The sequence below is a fragment of the Pseudonaja textilis genome, chromosome 2 (genome assembly GCF_049901715.1).
Source record: "Pseudonaja textilis isolate UNSWEBS1 chromosome 2, rPseTex1.2, whole genome shotgun sequence".
Lineage (NCBI taxonomy): Eukaryota > Metazoa > Chordata > Lepidosauria > Squamata > Elapidae > Pseudonaja > Pseudonaja textilis.
In genome coordinates, this window is record NC_141991.1 from 191,279,476 (window position 1) to 191,299,839 (window position 20,364).

Sequence of the window (20,364 nt, forward strand, 5' to 3'; positions counted from 1 at the left end):
AGATCAATCTGGTCCCAGTCGTGTATAATAAGCTTTGTTAATTAGGTAAATCACTGTATACAAGCAGGCAGGCGGGAAGGCAGGAGGGAGGGAAAGAAAGTTTCATTCTTTTTTCTCATTCAGGAAAAAGGTGGGGGGGCCCGCCAAGCCAGCGCTGACAGGCAAAGAAACGCTGAGAGAAATTCTGCCTTCAAAATTCTGCCTTCTCTCCCACCCAGCGCACCCCCCCCAAGTCCCTTTGATGTTTCCAGAACAAAAGCCTCCCTCAGCCCAAGAACGGAGGGAGAAGGTGAGGCAACAAAAGGGATTTTTTTTTTAGGAGAGGGGAGCTGAAGGAGCGAGGGGTGGTGGAAAAAAGTCACCCACTCCCGGGCCGTTCAGGGCCCTGCCGGTTGCAATGTCAACTGAAGGGGAACCCGGAGCAAGAAGCGGGGCGAGGGGAAGAAACGTGCAGAAAGAGTCCCAAGGCTTTTCGGGCGGCCACCTGACCAAAGCAAGAGCCGGGCTTTTTACCTCAGCGGCACGGAAAGAGGAGACGAGCCAGGAACGGGCGGATTTAGCGCCCGCAGGAGGAGGGGGAAGAAGGGGAAAGAGCCGAGTTCAGGGGGAACCCCCCCCCCCCACAAAATCCTTCCTAAAGTACCCTTTCTTTATACTTCCCCCTCTCCCACCCCCCCCAGCTCAGGTCTGTCAAAGAAAAGGAGAAAAGGACCGTAGCGGGGAGAGGGGTGGGGGGGTTGGTGGGGGTAGGGGCGGTTGCCCCGGTGCACCGACTCCCAGCCGAGTCGCACCAAGGGGATCCCCGGGCGATCCAACTCGGTCGCCTCGATCCACCAGGCGGCTCGCAGCGCTCCTTCTTTCCCGCCTCCCGTTTGCGTCCTATGTGTGTGTGTGTGTGTGTGTGAGTGTGTGTGTGCAAAACAACTCCAGGCGGACCACCCCACCCCCCTCCCGCGGAGAAAAGGTTCAAACTCACCTCGCGGCGCTTTAACCTGTGAGGACAGGAGGGGGGTGGGGGAGGCGGAGGCGCCGTGCCAGTCCCGAGGCGAGGGCAGTGCGGGGGGAAGGGGTGGGGAGCTGGAGTCCCGGAGTGGGATCGGGGGACAGACGTGCCAGGCACCGGTTGTTTCCACCGCCGAAGCCCACCCGAGCAGCGGGGAGAGGAGGAGGAAGGAGAGCCGAGCCCGAGAGATCGCCGTCCGCGACAGCAGCTGGCGCCGCCTCGGAGTTGAGCCCCGCAAAACTCCGCTCGCGCTTCTTTTGTAGCACTTCGGACTCGCTCGCTCGCTCGCTCGGCACTCGCAAACGCACCGGCTGGGCCCGCACTGCGGCTGCGCGCTTCGGCCCCAACTCCACCAGGCGCTCGCTCTCTCTCTCGCTCTCTCTCTCCCGCCTCCTTCGCCGGCGGGGATTCCAGGGAGCAGGAATCTCCGATCACATGGCGGCTTAGCCCGCTGGGAGGGAGGGAGCTGGGAGGCGGGGGCCGCTGACTTGTGGGCCGGGGGTGGGGTGGTAGTTGGAGGAGGGAGGACACCGGGTCACGGAACGGCAAAACGTTGCTTGGACGAGGGGGTCGTCAGCGCCCGCAGGGGTCTCCAACCTTGGCAACTTTAAGCCTGGCGGACTTCGGCTCCCAGAAGGCTGGGGAATTCTGGGAGTTGAAGTCCGCCAGGCTTAAAGTTGCCAAGGTTGGAGACCCCTGCAAGTTCAGAGAATCGATGGTTCAAGCCAGGGCAAAAGTTACTGATGATGATGATGATAATAATAATAATAATAATAACGACAATAATAATAACAATAATAATAACAATAATAATAACAATAATAACAACAATAATAATAATAATAATAATAATAATAATAATAATAATAATAATAATAATAATAATAATAATAATAATAATAATAATAATAATAATAATAATAAAAAAATGATGGCTGGCCAGATGAAAAGTCCTTCCCCCTTCAAAACCTGGAATGTACTTGCAGGTTGGCCTTAATACCTCCCTGGGTAGGAATCTAATTAATTGTAAGGAGATCGAATTTTTTTTAATGCTTTTTGTCCTTAAGTGTCCTGGATGCTGAAACTTGAGGAATGAGTCCTATTCTACAGTTCAATAGGTTTCATTGAAGTACTAGATCAGGGGTCCCCAAACTTGGCAACCTTAAGACTTGTGGACTTCCAACTCCCAGAATTCTGGAAATTGAAGTTCACAAGTCTCAAAGTTGCCAAATTTGGAGACCTCTGTACTAGACAGTATCTGACTGCAGTATATACCCTCTAAGTCAGGGGTCTCCAACAAATTTAAGACTTCTGGACTTCAACTCCCAGAATTCCTCAGCCAGGAATTCTGGGAGTTGAAGTCCACAAGTCTTCAAGTTTATTTTTTATTTAATTTATATTGCTGCCTATTCACCCACGGCGACTCGAGGCAGCTTACACAATGTAAACCATATTTAAAACAAAAAATAACAATAAACTAACAAAAAGACTCTAATAAATTAGTAAAGTACAATAGAACAAAATTTGGGAAAACAAAAAACAACAAAAAATCAAAAACCAATTCCCACCCCCGCCCTGACAACAGATCACATTAGCCATCTGATAGGCTCCATCCCTCTCTGGTTTCCCCAGGCCTGCTGGCAAAACCAGGTCTTCAGTGCCTCTCAGAAGAGTATGAGTGAGGGGGCTATTCTAATCTCTGGGGCAATGATGTTCCAGAGAGACGGAGCCACCATGGAGAAGGCCTCTCTTCTGGGTCCCACCAGGTCTATCTCCCTCAGGGGTGGGACCTGCAACATTCCCTGCCTCCTCGCTCTAATGGGTCGGGTAGATATCACTGGCAAGAGATGTTTCCTCAGATAACCCAGACCCAAGCCATGAAGGGCTTTAATCATTAAGCCCTTGAATTGCACTCGGAAGCAAATCGGCAACCAATGCAGCTCCTGCAGGAGAGGTGACACATGTGCACACCGGGGTCTGCATAAAACCCTGCGGGCCGCTGCATTTTGCACCATTTTCCGGATGCTCTTCAAGGGCAGCCCCCTGTAGAGCGTGTTGCAGTAATCAAGACGGGAAGTGACCAGGGCATGAGAGATTGTGAGTAGGGACCATTGATCCAGGAAAGGCCTTCACTGATGCACAACCTGCAGTTGCGCAAAGGCCCTCCTGGCCACGACCACCACCTGCTCTTCGAACAGGAGCCATGAGTCCAGGAAAACCCCTAGGTTACGCACAGGGTCTGTTTGGGGGTAGTGCCACCCCATCAAGACTAAAGGTGGTAATTCTCCCTGAACCAACAAACCCCAAACCCAAAGCCATTCAGCCTTGCAAGGGTTTAGGTTGGAGGTTGGAGACCCCCTTCTTTCAGTACTGGTGCTGCTTTAATATGGCTGGTTCAGTGCTATGTTTGCACCTCTGTGCACTGTTTGGAATACAAAAATCTGCACACAGCTTTATTATCCAACCACCCTGGAGTCAGCACAAAACAATTCCCCGCATAAAACTTGCTGCCCCTCTTGCCAATTCCCCTCCTGCTTCTTCTGAAGGTGTTCCAAGTCATTGCTGAATTGCCCTGCTCTGAGGGTGCCAACGATTGTAGGCAAGGTTATTAGTTTTCTCCTCTGGCTTTACACAGCCAGCAACTTTCAGGAGATTGGCAGCCCACAGCAAAAACATCCCCGAAGCAGACAATTGCAAGGGAAGGAGGTGGGTCTCACTTCAGGACTCCACTTCATTTCCCTAAACTGTTTTATCTGCCTTTCCTCCTGTACAGGTAGTCCTCGACTTACAACCATTTGCTTAGTGACTATTTGGCACTGAGAAAAAGTGATGTACGGCCGGTTTTCACACTTACGACTGTTGCAGAATCCCTGTGGTCAAAATTCGGGCGCTTGGCAACTGGCATGTATTTATGATCGTTGCATTATCCTGGGGTTGCGTGATCCCCATTTGTGACCCTCCAGACAGCTGGTGAGAAGCCAGATTCACTTAATGATCACATTTCAGCGATTCTCTTAACAACTGTGGCCAAAAAAAAAAAAAAAACATAAAAAGGAGCAAAATTCATTTAACAGCTGCCTTGCTTAGCAATGGAAATTTTGGGTTCAGTTGTGGTCGTAAGTCAACAATTACCTGTAAAGAAGGACATTTGAAGACAGGGCAGAAATACTGCCAGAAAGAAGGGCAGCAGACTCTGACTTTTGATGCAATGGTCTAAGGATGACTGAAGTTGACCGTTGGTTGTGTAGACAGGTCCTTCATTCTGATTTGGGGCATGATTGAAACTGAAAAATCTAAGGGAAATTGGCCATTAAATGTAGAAATGCCCAGTTCAACACTTCCCATCATTTTGTGCACATTGCAATGAGGATAAAGCAGGGCTGCTCCGTATAAAAATAAAGATACATCCCAGAATCCTGTTAAAGCAGAAGAGTTAAGCTTTCGTCGGTAAACAAGCAGAGGAAATCTAATAATTTTGGAATATTCTTAAAGCAGAATGGCACTAATTAAAAACCTTCTCCTCTCCCCAAATGAAACAATGAAATTCTTCTGTCCTCCTTTCTACTTGGTTGGAAAATAGAGAAGTTGGGGGGTCAAACGTTGGGTGGGAGGTGACGTCTCTGAAAGGAACTCAGGCAATCAAGGGCTTAAGTGGGGCCAAAGGATGTGGGGGAGGTTGGCCGAGGCCAGGTGTTGTCCACACCTGCCCAACCCACCTCTAATCATCTGAATTCACGTCCGAGACAATGGGTGACAAACAGTTACAGAAATGACATGCCCTAAAGCTAGGTGGGGTTTGTGTCAAGAGGGGAAATGTTGCTTTAGAAATCAGTACAGGTAGTCCTCGACTTACGATCACAGTGGAGACCTAAATTTCTGTTGCTAAGAGAGACATTTGTTCATTTTACAACCTTTCTTGTCAGCCTTGTTAAGAGAACCATTGCAACTGTGAAATTAGTGACATGTGTGTTAAGTGAATCTGGCTTCCCCATTGACTTTGCTCGACAGAAAGTTGCAAAAGGTGACCTTGGGATACAGCAGTGGTCATAACTATGAGTCAGTTGCCAAGCATCTGAATTTTGACCAGGTGACCATGGGGAGGCTTCAAAGGTCGTAAGTGTGGAAAAATGGTCCTAAGTCACTTTTTTTCAGTGCCGTTGTAACTTTGAACGGTCATTAAACAGACAGTAGTAAGTCAAGGGCTACCTGTATACTTAAATGACGGTTTAAAGGTGGCCCATTCATGTCTGTGGCCAAGAGGGAAAATAGACGGGGACAAAGCATGATGGTGCCAAGGCTAAATATAAACCGAGTCAAAGCTTATGACTCAGGACACCTTAAAAGATAGACAAATCATTGCACTATAAGGTTACATGGATTAGAATTACATTTGTCAAATGCTTTATGGAGTCTTTATGGAGTCAGTCTTCCCCGCTGGTACATTACTGAAAATTTTTTTTGCATCCATTTAGCAAATCTCCTCTGTTGATTAAGTGTATTGGTTTACTGAGCCTGGCATTAAAAATATAAGCAGTATTCTTAGCTGTTCTTATACTGCAGGAAGAACACTTGGATTTGTTCATATTTTAATTAAAAGAGACTTTTTGTTTCTTTTGTTAAGGAAGCACATCTGTTCTCACTGGTCACCGGACAGGCCCTTTTCTCCTTCATGTAGCCTCTTTCCAGTGTCCCTGAGCAGCATTGACCTTGATGGAAAACTACTGTGTTTCTGTGACAACATCAACTCCACGTCCTTGTTTCCATTGGTCTCAACAGATGTCCGTGTTTTCCAGCAGCCTGTATAATTAATGAACTTGAGCAATAATGTATCCTTGGCTGTTGCTTCCTGACACTTGCGAAAAATAGGACAGGTTCAGATCATCAGTCATGGTAATAACTGGCCTGCACTATCTTTTAGCAAACTAAAAAGTGTTTACCTCTGATGCTAATCTTTCTTTCTTTCTTTCTTTCTTTCTTTCTTTCTTTCTTTCTTTCTTTCTTTCTTTCTTTTTCTTCCTTCCTTCTTTTCAATTAAGTGATAGAGACTTTTAGGATTGAAATACTATCAAATAGAACAAAACCTTCTCATTTTTAGACCAATCTCCACAAGGTATGGAGTGCTGGATACTGAATGCGAGATTAATCCTAGGCTGGAATATTTTACAGGTTACCTATATCTAGCTTGGTAACTCTCTGCTCGAATAATGTTGGTTTGACATGCACGATTTCGCTTGATTCTTCAATTCTACAATTCATTGGCTGTTTGACCAGATGCCAATTTGCTTAACACTTTTTGAAATCTTAACTTGATATCAATACTGTAAGTGGGCAGAGATTACACAACTATGGAAAACTTCAATTCTGAAAAGTCCTTCTGAAGCTAACCCTGTGCTGTGCTGCTTAGAACTCGGGGGGCAGGGGGTGATTTCAGGGTAAAGTATGGAGAAAATAAAGGAAATTATTTAGGCCAAGAAATATGCCCCATTGAGTCTGACAGATTAACAGAGTTGGAAGGGACCTTGTAGGTCATCTAGTCCAACACCAACACCACCCACCCAAGCGGGAGACACTGCCTACACCATTTCTGACAAATGGCAGTCCAATCTCTTCTTGAAAGCTTCCAGTGATGAAGTTCACACAACTTCTGAAGGCAAGCCGTTCCTTGGGTTTCCATCCATTATTCCTTGTCTGGCTTTCAGGTGCTTTGGAAAATAGCTTGACCCCCTTCCTCTCTGTGGCAGCCCCTCAAACGTTGGAAATTGGAGTTCTAAGTGGGTAAGTTTGTAAAGCCATGTCTTTATCAGGTTAGGTAATCAAAATGAAGCATAGCTATAAGGGTGTTTTTTTTAAAAAAAACAACAACACACATTTAGACCAATTTCATTAGAAAAGTTACTTAGTCTCTGATTCCTAAACATGACACTACACCAACTTCTAAGTCTCCTTGCTTTCCGAGTATACTGGCTTGAGAGCGTGTAGGCAAGATGGCTGGAAGAATTGACTTATCCTTTCTCCTCCTGCAATCCTCTTGTTTAGCAGCATTAGGAAGTCGCGAATTCATAGGCCCTGAACAAGAAGGGCTTGACAAATGCTTGCAGTGTGAAGAAGTTTGTCTTTCATTGCTAGTTGATCAGGCAAATCATATTATTCCACAACTTACAAAGCCTCCGCTGTTATATTCAAGGTCTCTCCCATTTCCCTACTTTCTTTCCATCTCCCTGCCGGGCATCTTGTGACCTTTTCTCTCCCCGTTAGCCTTTCTCAAAGTTTGTTCCTTTGCAGAGGAAGCTTTTCTTGCAGTTGACAATGTCACTCTTCAGATTTTTAAGTACCTGCCACAGCTAACAACTCCTCTCCATCCCATTCCCATGTAAACAGGGTTAGCACATGCAAATATGTATTATTATTATTATTATTTTAAAAAGGGATTCCCTTTTTCCTGAAAATGGAAAGTTTTCTATCATTGTTAAGAGTGAAAGATGACACATCTTGACTGCCTAAAACAATTTTACACCAAGTAATTATGATAATACTAAGGAGATGCAATTGAAGTGTCCATAAACACTTAGACCCAAAATGTATGTCCTTTATAAATGTTACAGGAAAACTCTGAATGCATTTTAATTGAGAGCTCATATTTTTAGAAAGCATATCTAGGCTCCAGCATTGGGTGCTTTTTGTAACACTTGCTTACCGCATCATTATAAGCACTTAATGTATTATATTTAAACTCAAACTGATTTAATATTTTATGCATATATTTTCAGTCATTAGAAAATAAAGCAGAATCCTTTGTATGATTGCATTCCATTTATAAATAGACTTAGGTGTGTCTCACAATTTAGCTAATATATGGGCTGAACAGAAATCTACCACTCAATCCTAATATTTTCTTTTGATTTCTAATCATGCTTACCTTGAAGGAATAATAAGACTGTATAATTGAAAGCACAGATTACTTGGAACTGGTTCATTTATTTGAACAGAGGTGAGAAAATTACAATATGATTCTAATTACAATATGACATGTCCAAGGATGGCAGAATCATATCAGAACTGGGCAAACACTAAGCAATAAACATAATCAGAATATAACTATGTTAACAAGATGGTTTAAACATCTTTTTGCTTTCTTGTTCATTTTCTTCCACATTTATGGGAAAATACACAATATTCAATGTTACAAAAGCTGCCTCCCCAACCCAACTCCAGCATTTCTGTCCTCCAGCATTCAAAACATATGGAGATATCCTAATCAGTCTCATTGTCCAGCTGTCAGCCTTATCAGGTAGACTAGACAGGAAACATGACCGGAAGAGCTAATTATACTTTATTCTAAAGCTACATTAACAGACTCTTGCAAGTCTGAAACTAAAATTCTCCCACCATCTCCTTTACAGTCTGAGAACTTGGGGAGTGTTCCTTCTGATGCTACACCCTCTATGCAGCTGTGTTCTCCCATATCTGACCATTTCCTAGGCAGCACATCTGCACCTTCTCTCCCAAGGTCTTCCCCACATAATGTTGCACCAGCTGACCAACAGAATAGAGGAAAGATTATTATCCAGTGTCCCACTCTCTAACGTACTATAACTGAATTGCAAAAATGCTCCTATCTCCGCTCCATACAAAAAAATAAATAAATTGCTTTCCCCTTCCATGTTTTTCAAGTATGTTTGGCTAGTAATTTATAAAACCCTAGTGACTGCTAAGAGTAGAATCTATGAAAGGGAAATTCAGTGGAAGAAACAGTAACAGTAAGCAAGCATTGGATTTTCCCCCAAATTTGAATAGAATAGAATAACAGAGTTGGAAGGGACCTTGGACATCTTCTAGTCCAACCCCCTGCCTAGGCAGGAAACCCTACACTACTTCAAATAAATGGTTATCCAACATCTTTTTAAAAACTTCCAGTGTTGGAGCATTCACAACTTCTGGAGGCAAGTTGTTCCACTGATTAATTTTCTAAACTAATTAATTAAATTAATTAAATTTCTAAAGTATTTCTCTGTTGTGTTTAAAACTCCCCTAGAATTGTCTAGGTGAAATACTGGAATACAGGCAAGTTTATACTAAGGGATTTTCCCCATTAATTTCCCTGTGATATCTGGAAGAGGAAGATTGCCAGCTCTGGGTTGTAAAAATTGGAGCAGCCACTGGATGGCAACAAAGATTTTATCTGTATTCCTTTACTGTCATCTCCTGGTCATTCAGAATATTGCAGCCCAAGATACCTTAAGCCGAAAAGGAAGCAAGCAGCGTATCAAACTAAATAAGTTAAGGAATTTTAAACTTCCATTAATAGACCGAGAAGTAAGTGAAGCCAGTATCATGAAGAAAATCTATACAGGTAGACCTTAATGTAGAAGCACAATTGAGCACAATTTTTATCACATGACTCTGGGAATGCTGCAACGTCATAATAGCAATAGCACTTAGACTTATATACCACTTTATAGTGCTTTACAGCCCTCTCTAAGCAGTTTACAAAGTCAGCATATTGCCCCCCTCAATTAAAAAATAATTAAAAAAATTTTTCAAACCTGGTCATAAGTCACTATTTCAGTGCTGTTGTAACTTCAAATAATCACTAAATATATGGATGTAAGACAAGGACTACCCATATTGCATTTCCAGGGTGCTTCTTCCTCCAACAAATATGGAACAGTGTAAGCAAACATTTTGTCACTTAACTGAGTGACAAAAGTGAACATTTTGTCTAAACCCAAGGCTGATTTACTGTAATAGAAAATCAGAATATCTTGGCAGTGATGTACATCTGATGTATATTCTGTATGTGAATTTAGGTGAAGTTGTAAGCATATCCTTGATAGGTGAGGGAAGAGACAACAATTAATTAATGCCTGCTCAGCTTTATTGCTCAGCGTGTCACATAAGAGCAAGTTTTTAATTCTCTGGAAATCAGTGTGAAAATAGAATTAATACCTCACTGAATCCAAACTATTTTAATAGGTCTGGGTGCAACTTCGTCTGAAATTTGCTACTGAACATTGTCTCTTATTTTCAGACAATTTATTCCCAATAACATCCCCATGCTCCAACAGGGTAATTGTGATACAGTTATTCTTCTTGTGCACTTTGAAGCCACTGAATTCCATCTCATTTCAAAGTCCGGGGGTGTTTTTAGCAAAAACAACTTGCCTTGAATATCTGGCAGAATTGGATGCAGCGTGAAATGGAAAAACATCAAGAGAAGCATTAGTGCAAATACTCCAACTAAAGATGAGTCAATTTTCCCTAGCATCAACGGGCTGATAGCCTGATTATTATCCCTTTTATTGTCTAGCTCAGGACTGTCAAACTTGCAGGCCATGGGCTGGATGCATCACATGGTGGCCACGCCCACATCTGATTCAGCGAAATGGAAAAAAGTCTTGATACATTATGTGATGCTGCAAGTTTGACACCCCTAGTCTAGCTTGATTTTTGGTTGCTGGTAGTCTTATAGCAAAAGATCTAGTTCTCCATCATCTAAAGCAGGGGTATCCAAATTTGGCCACGTTAAGACTTGTGGACTTCAACTCCCAGAATTCCCCAGCCAGCATAGCTGGAAGTTGAAATCCACAAGTCTTAAAAATGTCCAGGGTTGGAGACCCCTGATCTAAAGCAACAGAGGCCCATGCAAATGTTGCAATAGCAGAAGCAGTGATATCAGCATCTTAGGGTGAGTCTGCAGATCGAAGAAGCATCATCATGGTGAGTTGGGGTATGCCTCAACCAGACACTGAGACCCCATGGCTCCCAAAATGAAGATCATGCTTTTAATTAAGAGGTCATCGAAAAATGATCCAATCCTATTCTTGTATTTGACAGTGGGGGGAGGTAAAGGTTCCCTTCACAGGTACGTGCTAGTTGTTTCTAGCTCTAGGGGGCAGTGCTCATCTCCGTTACAAAGCCAAAGAGCCAGTGCTGTCCAAAGATGTCTCCGTGGTCATGTGGCCGGCATGACTAAATGCCGAAGGCTCATGGACTGTTACCTTCCCACCACATTGGTCCCTATTTTTCTACTTGCATTTTTTTTACATGCTTTTGAACTGCTAGGTTGGCAGAAGCTGGGACAAGGAATGGGAGCTCACTCTGTTACACGGTGCTAGGGATTCGAACCATAGAGCTGCTGACCTTTCTGATCGACAAGCTCAGTATCTTAGCCACTGAGTCACCGCGTCCCTTTTAGAGGGGGAAGAGCCACAACCTTTTTCTAGAATGCCTAGTTACATTTTCCAGAAATGGAAAGCCTGAGGATTTTTCTGTGTTAACTTTCCCATTCCTCTTTGTTTTTTCCCGTATCTCTTTCTACCTTCCTTTGCCTCGTCTTTCACCCACAGGAGGTAGCTGGGAAAACCACTCTAAACAGCACCATGCAACTAGTAAATTATTCCTTAGGGTTTGTGTTACTGTATAGAAATGGAATAGACTATGCAGTATTTCACAAATGCTAACAATCACGCTACATTCCCATTCATTATTTCATTTTCCAGCATTTGACTTAAAAAGGCAGAAAGGGTCTGCCTGCCATCGGTTATAATGAAGTGGAATGAAGCACCATTCGCCTGACTTTTCACTATTTATTTTTCACGACTGGCAGGTGGTGGGTGCTGCTGTGGAGTTGCTGCTACAGGCTAGATCTTATCCGAGGCCTCCCCACAGGGCCTGTGCCTCAACCATATCCTTGATATGTGCATGAATGCACAAGAATGCCATTCCAGAAATAATTTACTTAACAGAGTGCAACTCCTTTCTTCCTCTATTTAATAGAATCTTGTCAAGACTTTCTGTCCCCTGGGATATGGTCTGTCTTGCAATAATTAAAATTAGGAACTAGTACAGCCAGAGTGCAACTTGACATAAATGATGGAATGCACATAACATTACTGAGCTATAAAATATTACAGAGAAGGGAATAAAGAATAGCAGAGTTGGGAGGGATTTTGGAGATCTTCTAGTCCATCCCCCTGCTCAGGCAGGAAACTATATTGTTTCGGACAAATGGTTGTCCAATCTCTTAAAAACTTCCAATGTTGAAGCATCCACAACTTCTGGAGGGAAATCATTCAAACTGTCAGGAAATTTCCCCTTGGTTCTAAGTTGCTTCTCTTCTTGATTAGTGTCCACCCATCGATTCTTGTCTTGTCTTCAGGGGCTTTGGAGAATAGCTTAACTCTCTCTTCTTTGTGGCAGCCCCTTGAGATATTGGAACACTGCTATCATGTCACCCCTAGTCCTTCTTTTCATCAAACTAGACATATCCAACAAGGAACAAGGTCACCATATTATAACTGTCTATATTATTAGAAAGCATCATTTGTTTGCTTTATTAACAATAATAATTCCTTCCATTTTGAAAGTTCTGGAGAGTCATCGTGAAAAAGCTCTTCATTGTTATGTTGAGATGAGCACCTCTCTGTGTGTCTCTCATGCACACATGTGAGCGTGCTATCCTATATGGTCTGATTCAGCCTTTGAACATCTATAACCAGGATCCCCCAAAGTGGCAAGTATCAACCCCCAAGAGTCAATGGGACTATCAATTACTATTGTTGTTGTTGTGTTAATCATAACAAAAAAAAAAAAGTAAAGGTTTCCCCTGTCCAGCTGTGTGTAACTCTAGAGGGCAGTGCTCATCTCCATTTCCTAGCTGAGGGAGCCTGAGTTCTCTAAAGACACTTCCATGGTCATGTGGCCAGAATTACTATACATCAAAGTGCACAGAACACTGTTACCTTCCCACTGAAGTGATACCTATTTGTTAACTTGCATTTCCTTGCTTTCAAATTGCTAGGTTGGCAGGACCTGGGAATTTACCGTGTCACACAGTGCTTGGGTCTTGAACTGCCAACCTTCTATTCAACAAGCCCAGCTTCTTAACCACCATGCCCAATATTAACTGTTAAGTGGGTCCACGCATAATGAGAGGCAGGACACAGCAGGAACGGTAAGCAGTCTTTATTTAGGTTTAAATCAAAAAAAGACGCTCAGCCGCGGCAGCCACCGATGATACTTCATTTTTCCCGCCAGTAGCTGAGCCAATGAGTGGAGTCTGTTAACCGACTCCACTCCTTGGCCATATTTGGTCATATATAACACCCCTCTCCTCCTAGTTAGTGTTCCTCCAATCAGCTCTCGCTTACTGTACGTGATCATGTAAGTAAGTGAGTCTTCGATGGGTGCGACTGGACCTGCATACCTCACTTGATCCTGAGGCGGCGGCCCAAGTGGATGGATCCACCTCTGCTCCGGTCCCTGCTTGCAGAACAGTCTGGAAGCCCGCTTGTGGTGCGGCAGGGACCGTTGAGCCTGAGGCCTCAGAAGAACACTGTGGGACTTCCTCTTCGCAAGATAAGTGTCTCTGCCATTGTTGTACAGGGGTTGGTGTCTGTGCGTTGGGTCGTTCTCTTGTTGCGTGTCAAGTGCCTGGCTGGTTGTCTGAGTTTGAGACCCGCCCTCATAGTTGATCGATGTGGCGCTCCCATAGTTTCCCTTCTTCTTCCCACTCTGTAGGATCTGGGCCCTGTGATCTCGGTTACTCTAGCTGGCACCCATGTTGGTCCCCCAGTGTAGTTATGTGTGTAGACCAGGTCCCCTATAGTGAATTGTCTGCATTTTTCAGTGGAATCTGGGGGTGTCTCTGTGCTATAGTTAGGGTGGACTCAGTCAAGCATAGTTCGTAGCCTTCGACTCATTAGTAGTTCCACTGGGTTGCGGTGTGTTGTCATGTGGGGTGTAGAAGGAGCATTCTGACAATCCTTTCCTGCCAGTCCCCTCGGCCCATTCACTGCAGCGTTTCTTTGGTCGATCAGACCATTATCTCTGCTTGTCCATTCATGGCCAGGTGAGCAGGTGCTGACAGCACTTGTCGGACCCCCAGTCCGGCCAGGAAGACCTTGAACTGTTGTGACATGAACTGCGGGTCATTGTCCGATACGAGGATGGGTGGTGAATAGCCGTCAGAGTTCTCTTATGGTCGCCTCCGATGTGGTGGATTTCATCAGTATTACCTCCAGCCACTTGGAATACGCATCAATTACTATAAAGAACATCTGTCCTTGGCAGGGCCTTACGAAGTTGACATGTATTCTGGCCCATGGTACCATTGGTGTCTCCCACTTTCTGGGTCTTGCTGGTGGGGGTGGCAGTCTGGTTTCTTGGCAGGGGGTGCATGTGGTGACCCAGGTTCCAATTGCCTTGTCAAGCCCCGGCCACCACATGTAGCTTCTGGCTAGGGCTTTCATTCAGATCATTCTGGGGTGGCCCTTATGCAGCATCTCCAGTTTTTTATTCCTTAATGGGGGGGATAACTACTCTATCCCCCCATAGTATACAGTCCTTTATCACTGACAGTTCAGTTTGACTATTTTTATATGGCTGTATTCATCCCCTAGGACTGCCTCCGGCCATCCCCTCCACACCCAGTTTGAAATCCATGCCATGACTTTGTCGCAGCCTGTGAGTCTCGTGATCTCTGACAACGTCATCAGTCCAGGTATTATGGTTTCTATGAGAAGTGCTGTGGTGGATGGCGCTGGGTCCTCAGCTGGGTCTGGGAGGGGGCAACGGCTGAGGGCGTTGGCGTGGGCAATGTCTTTTCCTGGCTTGTGGATTATGCAGTAACTGTATGCTGCCAGGAATACTGTCCATCTTAACATCCTGGGTGACAGGATGTTCAGTGTGGGTTTGTCACTAGTGAGGATGCCCAGCAAGGGTTTGTGGTCAGTGATGAGGTCAAAACACCTGCCATACAGGTATTTGTGGAAGCGCTTGACCCCTGCGACTGCGGCAAGCGCTTCCTTGTCTATCTGGCTGTAATTTCTTTGTGTTTTTAATATTGTCTTTGAGAAGTATGCAATGGGGGCTTCTATCCCATTGGGTAATTTGTGGCTGAGGACTGCTTCGATGGCATAGGGGGATCGCATGTTAATGTTAGAGGTAGTGTCTCACTGTGTTGGATGAGGATGCTGTTTGATGTTAAAATGTTTTTTATTTTTGTAAATGCGTTGGCCTCGCATTGTCGCCAATTCCAGCTTGTTGTCTTATTGAGCAGCCTGTGGAGTGGTTCTGTGATGGTTGCTTTTTGTGGCAGAAAGACATTGTAAAAGTTAAGCAATCCTAGGAATGCTTGCAGTTCCACCTTGTTTTGTGGTGTGGGGGCTTCCCGTATTGCCTTAAGCTTTCCATTTATGGGTCAGATGCCTGCAGTGTCAATTAGGATCCCCCAAAATTCCACTTGTGGGGCTGCTATGTGGCATTTGCTTCTTTTCAACATCAGCCCTGCTTCCTGGAATCGTCCCAGGACTGCCTTTAGCCGCTCCATTAGTTGACCCCTGCTACTGGCCGAGGCAATCACATCGTTGAAGTAGGGTATGACCCTGGAATATTGTGCAGTAGCCATTCCATGATGCTCTGGAACAGGCCTGGTGCTATGTTTACTCCGAATTGGAGTTTCTTGTACTTGAATGCCCCCGATGCATGATGATGGTTTGCGCCTCAGTGGTTGCCTCATCAACGGGCAGTTGCTGATAGGCCTGGACCAAGTCTAATTTGGCAAATGTAGTCCCTCGGCCCAGGGAGTGCAGAGGTGCTGGACTACAGGAACTGGGTAGGCGCTTTGCTGGATGGCCTTATTCAGGGTCGTTTTATTGTCAGCACGGATTCGTATCGACCCATCCAGTTTTACTGGGATGACAATTGGGGTTTCCCATTTGGAATGGTACACTGGTTCTAGAACTCCTTGGATTATTAGCTTATCTAGTTGCTCTTCAACTTTTGGACGGAGGGTGAACAGGACTTGCCATGATTTGAGGCGGACCGGAGTAACATTTGGGTCTAGATTAAATGATATGGGGGTCCCTGTATACTTACCCGGTTGGTCATCAAAGACGTTGCTGAATTCTCGCTCCAACTCTGCGATGTCTGCTGCATAGCTGGGGGTGATGGTCTTTGTCATATGGATGCCCGTGACGCTTATTTGAAGAGGTTGGAACCATTCACTTCCAAGCAGACTGGGCAGGTCCCAGTCTACTATTGTGATTGGCAGGTTTCCCTGGAAGGTGCCGTACTCCACGTGGGCTGTCTTCTTTCCCAAGACTGGTATGCAGCAGCCCTGGTAGTCTCTCAAGGTGATGGTCTGCGGTTCCAACTTATCATGCCTCTGCTTGGGTTGGAGTCTTTTAAGGGTGTCCCATGAGATTATAGATATGTAGGACCCTGAGTCCACCTTCATGTGGCAGGGTTTGCCCTCAATCATGATGGTACCCGTTGTTTTGTTGGACTCAAAGACATCGGTGCACCCTGGTTTGCGTGGAGCCCACGAACGTGAAATCAGCTTCTTCTTCCCTGGCGTCTTCCCTCTTTTTGAATTTCCTGCCAGGGTTCTTCCGCTCTATCCTTGGCGGCCATATTGTTTTGTGGCCGATGCTGCTCACCTACCTTGCTTGCTGGTTGGTTGTGTTGCGTGGCATACTTCCGCAATGTGGCTTCTGCACTCACATCGTCGGCATATGGTGTCTCGGAATCTGCATGCCGAATGGTGGTGGTTTCTGCCACAGCCGCCGCACTCTCTGTTTCCAGGTTTTCCACCTGGCTTACCGGATTTCAGCTTATGTACATCTCCGTCATCATCATTGCTGGTCTCGGAAATGGATTCATCTGGGTGTGGGTAGCGATCGGTCACAGTTGCATGGACCTTCTCCATCCCTAGGATGCACGCCACTGAGTTGTCAGATGATTTGGCAGCTCTTGCTTCATCGATGGCCTCTTTGAATAAAACATCCTCGCAGGCCAGAAGTTTCTTTTGCAGCGCGGGATCCTTCGTCCCCAGGATGATCAGGTCCCGGATCATTCCCTCGGTGTCTGGGAATCTGCAGTTTTTCACGATTCTCCTCAGGTCTGCTTTTAAGCTGGCGCTGTCCAAAGCTTCAGCCACTGACAGGACGTCATTTTTCCCACCAGTGGCTGAGCCAATGAGTGGAGTCTATTAACCGACTCCACTCCTTGGCCATATTTGGTCATATACAACATTAACCATAATAGTATTAGTTAAACAGTATTAAATTATTTTCATATAACAAATGGGGATTGCTGATCAATCTGAAACTTGGTTGCTAAGTTAAAAGAGTTTGTGGATCCGTGTTTTACACAATGGAAAAGGAGTTTTGAGAATGAGTTTTGGAGAAACTTATTTTTGCCCAGCTGAGTACTAAATAATCAACCTTTTTGATATAATTCAAGATAGTAAGACAAGGCCATCACATCCGAGGTGATTTACCTACTTTTACATAATGAGTTTCACAACTAATCATCTTGTCAACTTCTCTAAGGTGTGTTAGATTCCTTAGTTCCATTGTTTTATTCTCCTCATGAGAATCCTGCTTGTTCTAATTAATATAGAAACATAGATATCCTCAAATATGACTTCTAGAAGCACTTTTCATCTTGAGATGCACTTATTAATTTCAAGGAGACCTAACTTTTCCAGAGGTTTCTCTCCACACTAAAACACAGGAGAATGAAATCAGCTTTATAGCATCAAACTGAGTCAAGGTGGAAAATCCAGATTAAAGGGCCACTGCAAGAAAATACTCACACTAAAAGTATGAAGGGGAATGTGTTCCTAAAATAAGCAATGTGGGAATTCATAGTCTTGCAACAACATGATTAATTTTTCTGTTTAATAAAAATTGCTCTTGCTAAAGAAACATAAGAAGAACAAAAAGAAAATTGAAGGTGGAGCCTCCTCGCTGACGGACCATAGATCATGACTCTCTGTGGTTATGGTCTGTGCTCTTTTGTTGGAAAGCCCCAATTATTATGATTAGGGCCTGAAGTGGCCTTGGATGGGCGGCGGAGTAAGGGGAAGCTGCAGGCCAGGTTGAGGGGATCTGCATCTCCCCCCCTGGTCTTGGTCTTTTCCCCCCCAAAGACGACTGCAGCGGTGGTATAAAATGGCCTCCCTGAAGAGGAGGACTCAGCTGGATTAAGATTTGTGCAGGAGGGAAGAAAGAGGTGGATAACATCTGAACCGGGACAACTGGGCAATACAACTAAACAAAAGTACCTGTGATTAAGGTAACATGGAATTTTTTAAAAAAGAAAAGTGAGCAGTGAAATTACAAAGGGACAGGGAAAAAAAATAAGAAAACATTTTTGACAGCTAAGTGGGGCTTCGAACCGGGAAAGGAAGAAGCTGGAACTAAAGATTTAACTAAATTGGACTAAAATATTTTGGCAATAAACAGGCATAAAATAAAGCTGGACTTAAGATTGTCAAAAAATAATAATAATAAAGTTTACAAATTGGAGACTGGACTGTGTTGGAATATTGAGGTTCGAAAAACCCTAAATAAAAAAATAGGGGAAAAAGGTGAAGACTTTGTATAATGGAGAGTGCCACCTTTTGACAAAAACTTGAGCTCAAGCAAAAAGGAAAACATCCTGTTTCTGAATGAACTTGTGTGGATATAAGATTAAAAAAATATTGAAACAAAGTAAGAATCTTAGAAATTGAAAGCAGAACCAGAAAAAAGAAAAAAGCAAGGAAAGACTGACTGTGGGATGAATTGATGTTTTTGGTATAGATCCTGGGCTGGAATAATTGAGAACTTTAGAAAATTGAAAGAAGAAAGAAGGAAAGTAAAAGTGTTTTTTTTTTTGTGGACTTTAACAATCATAAAATATAAGAGTGTGTAATGATGGTATCTCTTCGGGAATTAAAAATGGAACTTAAAAATATGAGAGAATCTTTACTACAGGAAAGAGGCGAATCACTTTGTTCTGTGTTAGAAAAAATGGAAATGGCGATAGAAGAACAAGAAGAAAGAGCTTCAGAGGAGAAGGAGTCGACTCAAGGAGAAGACATTTTAAATAGACAATTAACATGAAGAACGCTACAAAGAAGTGGGGAAAGAAGGAAGGTTAAAAAGTTGAGATTTAAGAAGGCAATCAAAAGGGGGAATACCTGTGAAGTTGTGGTGGTCTGACAATTGAAAAATGGGAGACGCAGGGAAACGTCTGAGCAATTGCCAGCCCCGAGAGCACTCGGGTAGCAGTATTTATTAAGAAAAATGCAAGTACAAAATCAAAACAATTACCTCAGCAGCATTATCTCAGCCAGGCCTCAGGAAAAGATGATAAAGTTCCCGTGAGAATATCCAGGCACCAAAGGTCTCATGGGAATGGCTCGGCTAGGTACTGTGAACCCCCACGCACATTCCTGGTCTCTGAGCTTTGCAGACCCCAACAGGATCAAATCACCCATCATAAAAGCACTACTGCCCTCATGAGGAGCGTTTGTGATACCCCCAGATCTTACAAAGCTGTACAAGAACTTGCAGAATATGATGAATATATTACCACATTCCCTCCTTTTTTATTTATTCAAAGATAGGGGGTGTTTTAGTGGCATAATACACAGTTCCTCGCAACTTGGTTTCGTACACTTAAAGCTGAGGCACACATTTGAAATAGATTAGGAATACATTGAATACAGCAACATAACATAATAAGTGTAATAACAATTATTACAACTAATTGAAGCAATAAACGTAACCATGAGCTGTCAGGAAGCCAATCCCATAGCAAAGCCCAAAATGACTTATTGAAGCCATCTTTTCCTGCTTCGTGTTCAGCTATGCGGTCTTCCATATCATGAACAGTTCTTGTAATGTTAGGCTCATAATTATGTATAAAAATACAACAATGTGAATGAATTAAAGCACAAACTCCTCCTTTAGCAGCTAACATTATATCTAAAGCATAACGATTTTGTAAAGTAACTTGGCGAATTTCAGACACTTCTTCATTTAACATCTTAATATTCTTAACAGTATCATTAAACATAGCAACAGTAAAATTATTTAAAATATGAATATCTCTATAGTTCATAGCTATTCCAAAAGGTGGGTACATGCATACAAAGCCAACAATTAGTTACATTTAAACTCTTTGCTGCAATCCGAACGTCCTTGATGTAGGAATTTTCCTTCCTTAAATTATCACCAAGGTCTCTAGTTTCTGAGATAATAGCAGCTCTCCGCCTCCGTATTAGAGTCCGTGGAGGCATAAGACGAATGGAAAAAGAAGTTGTGTAAAGTAACTTAGGCAACTCCAATTGACACCAATATTGTCCATAGTCTGAAACAGAAACATTAAACAGGATCAGAGTTGTAGCACAGGCTGAAGATATAATATCCTTATCAGGTCCCGAGTAAAGAATGTCTTGACCCTTATGCCAGGACCAATATGCTGGAAAAATCAAAAGATGCCGCTGTTTGCAGATTAATTTAGTCCGATTCCCCAAAGGAACCTGCTGCATACAAGTTGATAACCTCAGATAAGCAGTCATCTTT

At 43.8% G+C, this 20,364-nt stretch overlaps 1 protein-coding gene and 1 long non-coding RNA gene across 4 annotated transcripts in view; one reads left to right on the forward strand and one right to left on the reverse strand.

The window, feature by feature from the left end:
- KANK1 (KN motif and ankyrin repeat domains 1) overlaps positions 1–1,322 on the reverse strand; it is a 119,468-nt gene extending 118,146 nt beyond the window's left edge. For 2 of the 3 annotated variants that reach the window (XM_026703764.2, XM_087926695.1), the window contains exon 1: positions 977–1,322. The gene's annotated coding sequence lies outside the window, so the exon portion shown is untranslated. The remainder of the gene's footprint in view (positions 1–976) is intronic. The other variant, XM_087926696.1, reaches the window with a different exon arrangement.
- On the forward strand, positions 98–7,797 carry LOC148127292 (uncharacterized). The gene is made up of 2 exons (XR_015742177.1): positions 98–289; positions 5,625–7,797. It is a non-coding gene; the product is annotated as an uncharacterized LOC148127292 (long non-coding RNA).
- Positions 7,798–20,364: the final 12,567 nt, after the last annotated feature.